This window comes from Papaver somniferum, chromosome 9, assembly GCF_003573695.1.
Source record: "Papaver somniferum cultivar HN1 chromosome 9, ASM357369v1, whole genome shotgun sequence".
In the NCBI taxonomy this organism is placed as follows: Eukaryota; Viridiplantae; Streptophyta; class Magnoliopsida; order Ranunculales; family Papaveraceae; genus Papaver; species Papaver somniferum.
Window position 1 is genome coordinate 178,386,278 of NC_039366.1, and position 14,688 is coordinate 178,400,965.

A 14,688-nucleotide genomic window follows, 5' to 3' on the forward strand; every position below is an offset into this window, starting at 1 on the left:
TAATTCACAGAAAAGACAATTCCAAAAATAACTTTTTCAAAAAAACTAAAATCACAATCCAAAATACTCGCATAATAGAAACCTGTTTTTTTATGTTAATCTTCCTTTAGAAACTAGAATGCAATTTCTCCCCTAGCTTCTGCTTCTTCGGCATCCTCAAAATGTCCCTTCCCCTTTCTCCAATTGTACCTTGCCTCCATACTCAACACATATCCATACTCAAACCCTGGTGGCATCTCACTATTGAGAATTTCAGCATCAATTGAAACTTCAGACTCTTTCCGCTTCTGTATTTTTGCCTTAATACTCGCTTCACGTTTAGCCTTTTCCTCTTTGATCAAATTACAATATGCAAGACATTTATCCTATTCTAAATGAAGAAAATAATCAGAACCACATTGAAAAAGCTGGGGTACAACAACCACACCCAATATTTTGCTTAGCAGTCTGTATGAACTAAATCCAATATACTTTCAAGAGAATCAACTAGACAGTCAGACTCAATCTTAGGAAAAGTATATCAAAGAGTTATATCTCAATCTCTCAATTCAATCCGCAATCAAAATAAATAATTATTTGCGAGCCCGATTGAGTATAAGAGAGATAACTTAAACGGTACCAAATACCAATGTTCAAGGATCAATCAATTTCAATCAACATCCAAAGGTTGGATTTACCAATTGATCGATTCAACGCACAACCAGTGTTATTTCAATTATACAACAAAATATAATGCGGAAAAGAAATAACACAGACACCATAAGTTTTGTTAACGAGGAAACCGCAAATGCAGAAAAATCCCGAGACCTAGTCCAGATTGAACACCACATTGTATTAAGCAGCTACAGACACTAGCCTACTACAAACTAACTTCGAACTGGATTGTAGTTGAACCCTAATCAATCTCACACTAATTCTAGGTACAATTGCGTTCCTTACGTCTCTGATCCCAGCAGGATACTACGCACTTGATTCCCTTAGCTGATCTCACCCACAACTAATAGTTGCTACGATCCAAAGTCGAAGACTTGATAAACAAATCTGTCTCACACAAAAAAGTCTATAGGAATAGATAAATCTGTCTCCCACAGAAATACCTACGAGTTTTGTTCTGTCTTTTGATAAATCCAGGTGAACAGGAACCAATTGATATACCGGACTTATATTCCCGAAGAACAGCCTAGAAATATCAATCAACTCACAATAATCTTAATCGTATGGTAGTGAAACAAGATATTTTGGAATCAAAAACGATGAGACGAAGGTGTTTGTGACTACTTTTTTATCTTGCCTATCGGAGATATAAATCTCAACCCAATCTTACGATTGCACTCAATCAGGATAGAAACAACAAGATCAGATCACACAACTACAGACAAAATAGTTGATTCTGGCTTCACAATCCCAATGAAGTCTTTACGTCGTTAACCTACAGGGTTTCGTGAAAAACCTAAGGTTAAAGGAGAATCGACTCTAGATTATACAACTAGTATCACACAGGAGGTGTGGGTATTAGGTTTCCCAGTTGCTATAGTCTTCAAATCAGGGTTTGCAATCTAAGTTACCTTGGTAACAAAGCATTCAATATTCACCGTTAGATAAAAACCTGATTAGATTCAAGCTAATATCTTTCAACGGTTATATCGAGCTTAACTTGTTATGCACAAATGAAATGTAACTTCATTTAGGTTTGAGTAACCGTACCTAAACGTGTACACTTAGTTGGTTCAACAATAGTTAACCAATGGTTAGCTGATAGATGCATTTATGTGTCTAATTTGTCCTCAATGTTTCGTATTGTTAGTACTTGTTTTCGTCCTTATTATGGTATTTTGTGTGTTTGTAGGTATTTTTGGAAAACAATTATTGTTGGAAAATTCGGCCCGAAAAGTTGCACGGAGCACCCCCAGGTCACCCCCAAGGCAGCTGCTATTCGCACCCCAGTTCTGGTTAGGGGGGAGGACATCTTCTTCCCAAATTCAAAAACCAAAAATTGGCGGGAAAAATACTATCAACTGGCAGATGTTTTGTTGGAATTTTTGAACGTGTTCTAGGGCGATTCAATGGCTGATTTTTGGTAGAAAGTTGTGATATGTCCTAGCAAACACGTTTTGGGCTTTTGGTTCGATCAAATTTGGCCAGAATTAGCTGGATAATTCACGGAATGCAAAACAGGGAAACACGGGTTGGACACGGGATTGGAGAAGATTTGAGCGTGTTCTGCTCATGCATGAGGGCTCTAGCAACATTGTGGGTCGTGTGTAAACATTTCTAGAGTGACCAGGATGGAAATCCATGCGTGAGAAGCTAAATCAGGGAAGAAAATATTCCCAGAATATTTTTTCATCAAACCGAGTTAAGAGAGAATTATCTCGAGTTATAGCGAGACTTCTTGATCCCGTGGAGTATATATAGAGTGCTGGGGACTCATAGAAGAGGGGAGAGAGAATTGGGAGAGGTTTAGAGCACTACAAAGCAAGAAAATTGAAGTTGCAGAGATTCTGGTTCTGCTGCTGCTGCTGCTCGAGGAGGAAGAAGAAGAGGAAGAACAGACTACCAAAGGCAGTCGTTTACCAACAAAGACAACGACTGTCGTTCGTGGGTCATAGTTTTCCAATGACAACAACACTTCATCTCTATCGTTGATTCTGGACGCCTTCTGTGGGTCGCAGAATCCTGTTTTATATCATTTTCTTGTCTTTCTCTTCATTGTAAAACACTTTTGAGCATTAATGAAATATTTTGAGAGGTTTTTCATCATAAGTAGCTAAACCCAATCCCAGGGGTGACAGAGGAAGCCATTCTCACAATGATTATGTGGTAATCTCTATTTTATTAATTTATGCAATATTTTATGTGATTAATTGCATTGATAAAAATGAATTAAATGATTTTTATTAATCAACTGTGTTTTCCCTTGATAATGCATGCTTAGTTTTAGACTCTTGATGCATTATACTTGTGATTAACATTTGATATTTTGGAAATCTGCTTTTGGCAATATTTTGAATCAAACCAATTATTTAAATTGCATAGTAAAAAAAATATTAGATCATATAAGTATTGTTGAATGGTGGAATCTTAAACCCCTATTTGTCCATAAAATTTCACATCACTTTGCTATTTAATTTTGCTACATTCTTAAGTTTTAAAAAATCTAAAAATTTTATTCCCTTCACAAATCTGAAAAAGAACCCATTTTTACCACTATCACTACAACCATTTGAAAATACATCAAATTTTTGGCGCCGCCGACGCGGATTTGTGCTTAGGTAGAATTTTTAGGTTTTTATTATTTTTTATTATTTTCATTTCTTCCTCTTTACGTTCTTTGTTTGTGTCTTTGATTTGCAGGTTTGAAGATTGGACATTAAGGACTTGGAACAAAGCTCAAAGCTAAAAGAAAAGAAAAAAAGAAGACAAATAATTTTTTAGGATTTAGTTTTATTATTATTATTTTTAATTTTTAATTTTTTTTAGAATTGTATTAGGAAAGTTTTGTAATATTTTTGCACTTTGGACTTTGGACATTTGGACAATTTTTTTTTAAACCCTACGGAAGGGTACCCTTAAATACAAACTGTTTGCAGGGAAGGACGACGATTACAATATCGTCTCGGCCCCTCGGGTTCGTACACGACATAGGAGTCGTGGCCCGAGTCGACTTCAGCGGTTCTTCGCCCGTTTGGTACGGGAGGTAAGTCTTTCGAAACACCCGCGAATCTCCTGCAAGCGGGTTTACTGTATGCCTTAAGGTGATTATATGTTGAGGACTGAACCAGTTGCTTTAAATTCCTAGTAAAGGGGAAGGACTGGCCATACAAGATAAGGGTTCGGATTTCATCACCGTTCTCTTCTTGCCCGCCTTAGGAAAACGAAACCAAACGCGAACCTAAACCTAAAATTTTGAATAGAACGAGACCTATAAGGTAACGAGCTTAATAGGACAGTCATTCGAAAAATATTGGTTACTCTTTTGAGCGTACTTCAAAGTTCAGGATGGTTTCTGTGAGTTGAATGCGTGACTGCTCCGCCTTGAATACCGGTAAGGCATTGGGTATCAAAGCTCCACTTAGCTTCCCTCGCCTCTATTCAACTCACTTTGACTGGTACTGATTCCAGAGAATTTGCTCAGATTGTAACGAATTCCTTTTCGAAGGATTAAAAGCTGGTCTAGAAACAATCTAAGTGGATCCATCATGCTTTTTGTTTGCTAGAAATCAGTAGGTTTGTTGTGGTGAAGTCAGCCTTGTTTGTGTTTGCATAGAACCTCCCTTCCGTTTAGGACTTTTTTTTTAGTGTATGCCCAAAGGGCTGGAAAAGAAATACTTTTGGCCGTTTGATTAGTGACGAGCCTAAAGTTCTTCTTGTGAAGCGGGGAGCTCGAAGACTCTTCTTTTGAGAGCCCATTTTTGGAAACTTCAGTTTTGAGAACTGTCTCTTCGTGAGGAAATACCCCTAGTACTTCTGTTGTGCCAGCATGACAACTTTGAAAGATTACATGTTCCCAACTAGGTCCACCGAGCTCTTGCATTAAATTGCCAGCCACTACGGCTAATTTCGAGATAAAACCTAGTATTCTCCAGATGATCCCTATATTCTTAGGAAAGGATGATGAGAACCCTTATTTTCATATTAGGGACTTTGAGGAAATTTGTGGAACAATTAGGATAAAGACCTTACCGATGAGTCTTGAAACTTAAGATGTTTCCCTTTTTTGAGAGACAAAGCCAAGACCTGGCTGAACACCTACCATCTGAATCCATAGAAACATGGCAGGAACTTATCGCTGCTTCTATATGAAGTTCTACCCTAAGCATAAAACTGCAGCTGTTAGGCAGAACATTAGTACTAGTGTGCAACAAGAGGGAGAGTCTCTTTATAGATTTTTAGAGAGATTCAATGATCTTCTATCCCAGTGTCCTCACCATGGATTTGATAAGATGAAACTTGTAGAGATTATTTATAATGGTTTGGACTATTCGACCAAAGCCATGGTCGATCTATGTGCGCTGGTGAGTTCACTAGTAAAAATGCTGATGATGCTTTTACCTTCTTAGGAGCTATCGCTGAAAAATCCCAACAGTGGGAGTCTTGTGTTGAACCCCCTAAAAGACTCTTGGTCAATAGAAGTAGCACCAATATGGTAGATACGAGTTTTGCGTCAGATGCTAAGTTTGCTGCTTTATCTAGAAGGTTAGAAGCATTGGAAATGGGTCAATCTAAAAATAAGTCCCTTGTTGAACCTAATAGAGCCTCTCAAGTCTCTAGTTGTGGAATAGAGCCCGATAACTCATTCTGGGAAGGTCAGGTTAGTGAAGAGCAAGCTCATGCTGTCTATAACAATGCTAGGTTTGAAAACCGTCAGAAGTTTGACCCCTACTCAGAGACCTACAACCCTGGTTGGAGAAACCATCCTAATTTCTCTTGGTCTAAGGGCCAGAATCAAGGCCAGTCTAGTAATTCTCAGCCTCCCCCAGGTTTTGGTTATACTAAGAACTCTTCAGGTCAGACCCAGAACCCATCTGAGAATAGAATAACTAGCTTAGAGGAAACCCTTAGTATATTAAGGAAGAGCCAGGAGATGCTATCACAAAGCCAGGAAATGTTAGTAAAAAGCCAGGGTAATTTTCAAGAGGAAACCAAACAGAATTTTAAGAATAGTGCCCAGTCTTTTGCTAAATTAGAGCTTCAAGTCGGCCAAATAGCTAAGTTTATCAATGAGAGAGAAGAAGGAAGGTTCCCTAGTCATACTGATCCTAACCCTAGAGGAGAGAAATCGTACAATCATGTGAACTCTGTTACAACCCTTAGGAGTGGAAAGAAAGTTGATAATAAGGTCGACATACCTGAAAGTGAACATGCTGTAGTTCACCCTTATGAGCCAGAAAATGAGGAGACTGATAGAGTCTCCAAAGAGACCAATGAGGGTCCTGATGAGCCCGGCTTTGTTCCCAGAGCCCCGTTCCCCCAGCTGCTAGTTCCGACTAAGAGGGAGTCCAACTTTAATGATATATTGGAGGTTTTTAAGCAGGTTAATATCAACCTTCCATTATTAGATGCAATTAGGCAGATTCCCTCTTATGCCAAGTTCCTTAAGGACTTGTGTACGCGAAAGCGTAAGCTCAGTGTCCAGAAGAAAGCCTTCATAGCTAGTCATGTGAGTTCTATTATTCAGAATACCACTACTCCTAAGTATAAAGACCCAGGGTCCCCTACCATTGCTTGTACAATAGGTAAATACCGTGTTGAGAAAGCGTTGCTTGACTTAGGAGCCAGTGTGAACTTACTTCCGTACCATGTGTACCTTAATCTAGGACTTGGTGAGATGAAACCTACCCAGATGACACTTCAGTTAGCTGATAGGTCCGTTAAAGTTCCTCGTGGTGTGATCGAGGATGTTCTCATAGAGGTTGACAAGTTTATTTATCCAGTGGATTTTATTATCCTAGATACCCAACCTGTCCCTGACCCAGAGAACCAAATACCAGTGATTTTAGGTCGCCCGTTTTTAGCCACGTCTAATGCGATCATAAACTGTCGAAATGGTATTATGAATCTATCTTTTGGTAATATGACTATTGAGTTGAATATTTTTAATGTCAATAAGCTACATTCTGAGCTAGATGACACGTGCATTGAAGAGGTCAACATGATAGGAACCTTAGTTCCGAAGTCTGTACCAAACACCGAATCGGAAGATCCATTAGAGAGTTGTCTAGACCGTTTTAGCATGGATTTCGACGATGATAGCAACATTGAACAAGTAAATGCTCTGTTGGATTGTATTCCTATGTTAGATACCGAAAGATGGCAATCTAGGTTTGAACCATTACTAGCTACCGAATCTACCTTAAGCCCTTATTTCGAAGAGCCTAAAGATCCTCCTAAGTTGGACCCCAATTATGCATTTGTAGACCCATCTGAGATTTTGCGTATAACTTCCGATTTGGATAGTGATCATGAGATTAGGCCAGTAACCGTGCTTCAACACAATAAGAAAACTCTAGGGATGACCATAGAGGATATGAAACATATAAGTCCTATAGCTAGTATACCTCAAAATAATTTAGAGGATGAACCACCTGATTATAACTCAGAGAAAGCAATTGACCTTTTTCAGGAACCGGATGGTCTAGAAATTAGGAATATTGTGACTAGTTTATCTAGAGACACCCAAAACTCTAAGTTTGGGGGTAGTGAACTAGAAGAAGCTCTAGAGTATTTTAAATACTCTCGGATCCGGAAATTCAAGCCATAGTTAAAGGTCTTACGGAGAATAGTGATTACACAAAATTTGGGGGTAGAGATTGTCAATTATCCCCAGTAGAAGTCCCTAACTTGGGACTCAAGCCTAGTGCATCTGAGGTATCGCTTGAGTATATTCAGACTCCACAACATGATCCGCCTGATACTGTTCAGGAGGAAATCCATATATTAGAAACCCGTTATTCGGATGAATCTATTTTTCAAGACACTCTTATGAAGCCCAACTGGAGGCTCTGGATAAATCCGATTGTCTTGCAAGAAACCTTAGATGAGGATGTGCTCCTTCTGTTTATTTTTCTGAACCAGTGCAGTTGTCTCATATTGGTGTTAGCTCTATTTGGTATTATGGACCCATAACTTTTTCGGCTATTGGTATATGACTTTGGAAGGTGAAGATCCTTTTTGAGGTATTTGATGTATGGCTGAAGACTTTAAACTTAGCACTTCTTGGGAGGTAACCCAATCTCACGCAACACAATATCTTTCCTCAACCCTTTTTGCTTCAAGTGGTAACAATTTCTCCTCGTTCATGCTGTTAATTTTATCATTGGAAACATTGAGGACAATGTTAGATTTAAGTTTGGGGGTATGGGAAAATCTTTTAGTTGCAATAAATGAATACACTCCAGAGCCTAGAGATTTATGCGTATTCAGGATGGCACTAACTAATCTAAGTGGATGGAAGCATCTTGGTTGTAGGAGTTGAGGAACCAATCTCATTAGATAGAAACATCTATAGAGTCTATTCATAAAAGCACATAGCTCAGGTCTTAGGAATAACATGATAGTTGCACCATATCTCGTTGAGTCCTTTTATTATTTTTTTCATTTTAAACTATGTTTCTCTAAGTGATTAGGTGGGGCACACGATTCAAGTTGTTACCACTGCTAGGGTGAATTAGAGTGACTGAGTTACTAAAAAAAAAAAAAAAAGAAAGACCGGACCAGTTAGACCAATCGGAATAAGTATTAACACTTGGATAGCAATATGCGTGTGTTCTCCCTGTTTCCGTCGCCTAAGCAAGCGTGGAATGCAGGACCCGTGGGAACTATCGTGTAATCTGCTGACAAGAAGCATGCGCTTGGATCAAAAAGATCTATTCATGCCGTTAAGTTAAAAAAAAATGGTTATTGTTCTGTGTAGTCAACTGCTGGTTCCCTTGTATTTTCCAGTTTGTTGATCTAGATTTAAGTTATTGACCACTGGTTCCCTTGTATATGCTAGTTGTGTTGATATTGGTCAGACCGGTATCTTAGTCCATTAGGATAGGTTCATTCTGGCAGTGGCCTTCAGACAGATATGTGAAACATCGATCATTTGGTTAACATCAAAACCATCTACATTTTTCTATTTCCATCTCTTTTTTCTATCCATATGATTAGTTTGACTCCGAATATGATGTCCATAGTGCAACTATCTGAGTAGAGCTCTGTCACTTTATATGAATTTTAGTATGCTTGAGTGTAAACTCGTATACAACAATTGGAATTTCGCATCAGGGTACTTCCTCCTGTCGTCAGTGATTGTAAGCCAACCAAGGAGATTCTTTAGTGCTTTCCAAGGTTCGACATAGATAGCTAGGGTCTGGAGTAATGGTTTTGTGGGTACACCTCTGGTAAACCCTCCCGAGATTAACTCGGTTTTATTTTTTATTTTTGCTCGAGGACTAGCAAATAATAAGTTTGGGGGTATTTGATAGACGCATTTATGTAAAACTAAACTGGCACCTCTCTAAAATTCTTCTGCCTTCTCTCCTCTCCCAACGACTATTTTTCTTCAATTTGTTTTTTCTCTTTTCTTCCTGAAACTGTAATGATAAGCGAGTAGCTTCTTCATCATGTGTCAAATCCTAAATCTTGAAGGGGTATTGGAATGGAATGGGGGAATATAAACGGCAAAAACTTTCATCTGGATCCAATTTCTTAATTAAAAAAAAATCTTTTTAAATTTTTAGATATTTTTGAAAATGAATCTCCTGATTTATACCTCATAAATCATATCAAAATCTTTCATGTTATCTTGGATTTTCGATTCGATTTTCAAAAATAGTTTCGATTGACAAACCAATTTTCGAAAAAAAAAAAACTCATACATGTCAATTTATTTCTCAACTTCTCATTCATCACTTGTAAGAAAGCTTTTTCTCGTTGATATCCATGAATCAAAGGAAAACAAGATTAAACTGTTGGACTAATACATTATTATGTTTTCCCCTTCTTGAGGATTTCTTAACTTCAATCATCTTCTCTGAAACAAATATCTTAGACTACATAGATTGAGTATAGTGATTTCAAACTATATGAAATACCTGATTTATCTAAATTTCAGTAGGCTCTAGATACTCATCCTTCAGATTTCTTACTACTTACATTCTCGTCAATTAGTCTGGTTTCTAGTCTATGAACTTGTGACCCATATTCTGAGTTCCCAATACTCTTATTTTATTTTTTTCTCATATCATGTTCTTGGAGATACCTTTATCTACATAGGATTATTTATATTCTTAGTATAATTTTAGAATTCAACTTTTTTATGCTCATGATCTCAATTTTGTCAACTATCCTCTTACTTTTAGGAACATTAGATGTTTTCTTAGGTCATTCGAACAACTTATTTACCTATATAAACCAATATATAGAAGTACAATTTCATTATTTTATAACTAGTTTTCTTTCCTCTACTCCCTAGTTTTTTCTCCTATCTTATTTCAGTATATCCTGAGATAATTTCTAATAATCTTAATATTCACTTTTGGTTCCTTTTAATCCTCTGTCTACATAAATGATGATGCTTTTTAACTCCTCCAAGACACTCCAAGGATTTCTAAGGCTTAACTTGTAACAACTTTCCCTTAGGATGCACACCCCATTAAGCTAGACCAATATCATAAGCCTATCACTTCTCTGAAAACTAAAAAGGGTTTATAATTGTAACTATTAGAACAACAATAACCATAAATGAAAGGATTTAGGTCCACATAAATAAATTCAGGATTATTAACAGTAAGACTTTCCAAATAAACCACAAGTCAGAACCTGAGATAACATAGAAACTAGTTCGTTGTCACATGTTTTTTTCCTAGACAACAAACTTAAAACAACCAAGGTACTAGAAAACGAACTTAATTCACAGAAAAGACAATTCCAAAAATAACTTTTTCAAAAATAACTTTTTCAAAAAACTAAAATCACAATCCAAAATACTCGCATAATAGAAACCTGTTTTTTTATGTTAATCTTCCTTTAGAAACTAGAATGCAATTTCTCCCCTAGCTTATGCTTCTTCAGCATCCTCAAAATGTCCCTTCCCCTTTCTCCAATTGTACCTTGCCTCCATACTCAACACATAGCCATACTCAAACCCTGGTGGCATCTCACTATTGAGAATTTCAGCATCAATTGAAACTCCAGACTCTTTCCGCTTCTGTATTTTTGCCTTAGTACTCGCTTCACGTTTATCCTTTTCCTCTTTGCTCAAATTACAATATGCAAGACATTTAGCCTATTCTAAATGAAGAAAATAATCAGAACCACATTGAAAAAGCTGGGGTACAACAACCACACCCAATATTTTGCTTAGCAGTCTGTATGAACTAAATCCAATATACTTTCAAGAGAATCAACTAGACAGTCAGACTCAATCTTAGGAAAAGTATATCAAAGAGTTATATCTCAATCTCTCAATTCAATCCGCAATCAAAACAAATAATTATTTGCGAGCCCGATTGAGTATAAGAGAGATAACTTAAACGGTACCAAATACCAATGTTCAAGGATCAATCAATTTCAATCAACATCCAAAGGTTGGATTTACCAATTGATCGATTCAACGCACAACCAGTGTTATTTCAATTATACAACAAAATATAATGCGGAAAAGAAATAACACAGACACCATAAGTTTTGTTAACGAGGAAACCGCAAATGCAGAAAAATCCCGAGACCTAGTCCAGATTGAACACCACACTGTATTAAGCAGCTACAGACACTAGCCTACTACAAACTAACTTCGAACTGGATTGTAGTTGAACCCTAATCAATCTCACACTAATTCTAGGTACAATTGCGTTCCTTACGTCTCTGATCCCAGCAGGATACTACGCACTTGATTCCCTTAGCTGATCTCACCCACAACTAATAGTTGCTACGATCCAAAGTCGAAGACTTGATAAACAAATCTGTCTCACACAAAAAAGTCTATAGGAATAGATAAATCTGTCTCCCACAGAAATACCTACGAGTTTTGTTCTGTCTTTTGATAAATCCAGGTGAACAGGAACCAATTGATATACCGGAATTATATTCCCGAAGAACAGCCTAGAAATATCAATCAACTCACAATAATCTTAATCGTATGGTAGTGAAACAAGATATTTTGGAATCAAAAACGAAGAGACGAAGGTGTTTGTGACTACTTTTTTATCTTGCCTATCGGAGATATAAATCTCAACCCAATCTTACGATTGCACTCAATCAGGATAGAAACAACAAGATCAGATCACACAACTACAAACAAAATAGTTGGTTCTGGCTTCACAATCCCAATGAAGTCTTTACGTCGTTAACCTACAGGGTTTCGTGAAAAACCTAAGGTTAAAGGAGAATCGACTCTAGATTATACAACTAGTATCACACAGGAGGTGTGGGTATTAGGTTTCCCAGTTGCTATAGTCTTCAAATCAGGGTTTGCAATCTAAGTTACCTTGGTAACAAAGCATTCAATATTCACCGTTAGATAAAAACCTGATTAGATTCAAGCTAATATCTTTCAACGGTTATATCGAGCTTAACTTGTTATGCACAAATGAAATGTAACTTCATTTAGGTTTGAGTAACCGTACCTAAACGTGTACACTTAGTTGGTCCAACAATAGTTAACCAATGGTTAGCTGATAGATGCATTTATGTGTCTAATTTGTCCTCAATGTTTCGTATTGTTAGTACTTGTTTTCGTCCTTATTATGGTATTTTGTGTGTTTGTAGGTATTTTTGGAAAACAATTATTGTTGGAAAATTCGGCCCGAAAAGTTGCACGGAGCACCCCCAGGTCACCCCCAAGGCAGCTGCTATTCGCACCCCAGTTCTGGTTAGGGGGGAGGACATCTTCTTCCCAAATTCAAAAACCAAAAATTGGCGGGAAAAATACTATCAACTGGCAGATGTTTTGTTGGAATTTTTGAACGTGTTCTAGGGCGATTCAATGGCTGATTTTTGGTAGAAAGTTGTGATATGTCCTAGAAAACACGTTTTGGGCTTTTGGTTCGATCAAATTTGGCCAGAATTAGCTGGATAATTCACGGAATGCAAAACAGGGAAACACGGGTTGGACACGGGATTGGAGAAGATTTGAGCGTGTTCTGCTCATGCATGAGGGCTCTAGCAACATTGTGGGTCGTGTGTAAACATTTCTAGAGTGACCAGGATGGAAATCCATGCGTGAGAAGCTAAATCAGGGAAGAAAATATTCCCAGAATATTTTTTCATCAAACCGAGTTAAGAGAGAATTATCTCGAGTTATAGCGAGACTTCTTGATCCCGTGGAGTATATATAGAGTGCTGGGGACTCATAAAAGAGGGGGAGAGAATTGGGAGAGGTTTAGAGCACTATAAAGCAAGAAAATTGAAGTTGCAGAGATTCTGGTTCTGCTGCTGCTGCTGCTCGAGGAGGAAGAAGAAGAGGAAGAACAGACTACCAAAGGCAGTCGTTTACCAACAAAGACAACGACTGTCGTTCGTGGGTCATAGTTTTCCAATGACAACAACACTTCATCTCTATCGTTGATTCTGGACGCCTTCTGTGGGTCGCAGAATCCTGTTTTATATCATTTTCTTGTCTTTCTCTTCATTGTAAAACACTTTTGAGCATCAATGAACTATTTTGAGAGGTTTTTCATCATAAGTAGCTAAACCCAATCCCAGGGGTGACATAGGAAGCCATTCTCACAATGATTATGTGGTAATCTCTATTTTATTAATTTATGAAATATTTTTATGTGATTAATTGCATTGATAAAAATGAATTAAATGATTTTTATTAATCAACTGTGTTTTCCCTTGATAATGCATGCTTAGTTTTAGACTCTTGATGCATTATACTTGTGATTAACATTTGATATTTTGGAAATCTGCTTTTGGCAATATTTTGAATCAAACCAATTATTTAAATTGCATAGTAAAAAAATATTAGATCATATAAGTATTGTTGAATGATGGAATCTTAAACCCCTATTTGTCCATAAAATTTCACATCACTTTGCTATTTAATTTTGCTACATTCTTAAGTTTTAAAAAATCTAAATATTTTATTCCCTCCAAAAATCTGAAAAGAACCCATTTTTACCACTATCACTACAACCATTTGAAAATACATCATTAGCCATATGAACACTTTCATATCAACCTCATTCGTCTTCACCATAACTAGTTCAAATGACTCAAATGAACTATTTAGAGAGTTGTTCAATTGATTAGATCTCATGGAAGTATACAAGACACAATCGAAGCAAAATCGGTTTTAATTCACTCGAACCAATTCATGAATATTATAGCCACGGTTTGCAAAGATTGCATTCCTTATTATATAAATGTTTTAGTTCATGAACAAACCGATTTTAGAAAGTAACCTACCTAAGTATGAAAACGGGTACGCGTACTTAAGTAACCAGATTGAGCTTTTTTTTAACTTTCAAACTCCAGCAGAAATTCACAGACGTGAACTTTCCGCCAGTATGCGTACGGGTACGCATACTTATCCGGATTTCTAACAACCGCCAGTACGCGTACGGGTACACATACTTTGGGTTCCCGGTTTTGGACTTTTACACAAATGTGAGAACACACTATGTTTATATACAAAGATGGTTACATGTTATAAACTCTCATTTCAATCATTGAAACTTTCTTAGAGGATGTTATATAGTTGTTATTCACAAACTATTTTTCATCAAAGCGATTTTCAAGTTATTGAAATAATCAATATGACTTTCGTCACGAGTAAAGATGAACTTGGCCAAAGCGAAAGCTTACCAACACATATTTTGAGAAATAGATAAGCGAGATAAACTCAACTCGAAATACCAAATGTGTATAATCGAAGTCTATAAAGCTATACAACTTTTGTCTCAAAATAGGAGATAGAATAGATAGACTTTTGAGTGATAGATAAGTTCAAGTCTCCACATACCTTTTTGTCGATGAAGTTCCATAAGTTACTTGAGTAGTTATTCGTCTTCATATGATGAATGCCATGGAATCTAGAGATCAACTACACTTACTATCCTAGTCCGAGACTTAGCTATAAGTAGACTAGAAATCAAGACTTATAGTTTTGGCAACTAAACTTGACAAACAAGCTTGAGATAGCAACGGTTGCGAGTTCGACCGAGCAGTGCTCTAACACACAAGTAATAAAAGTAATAT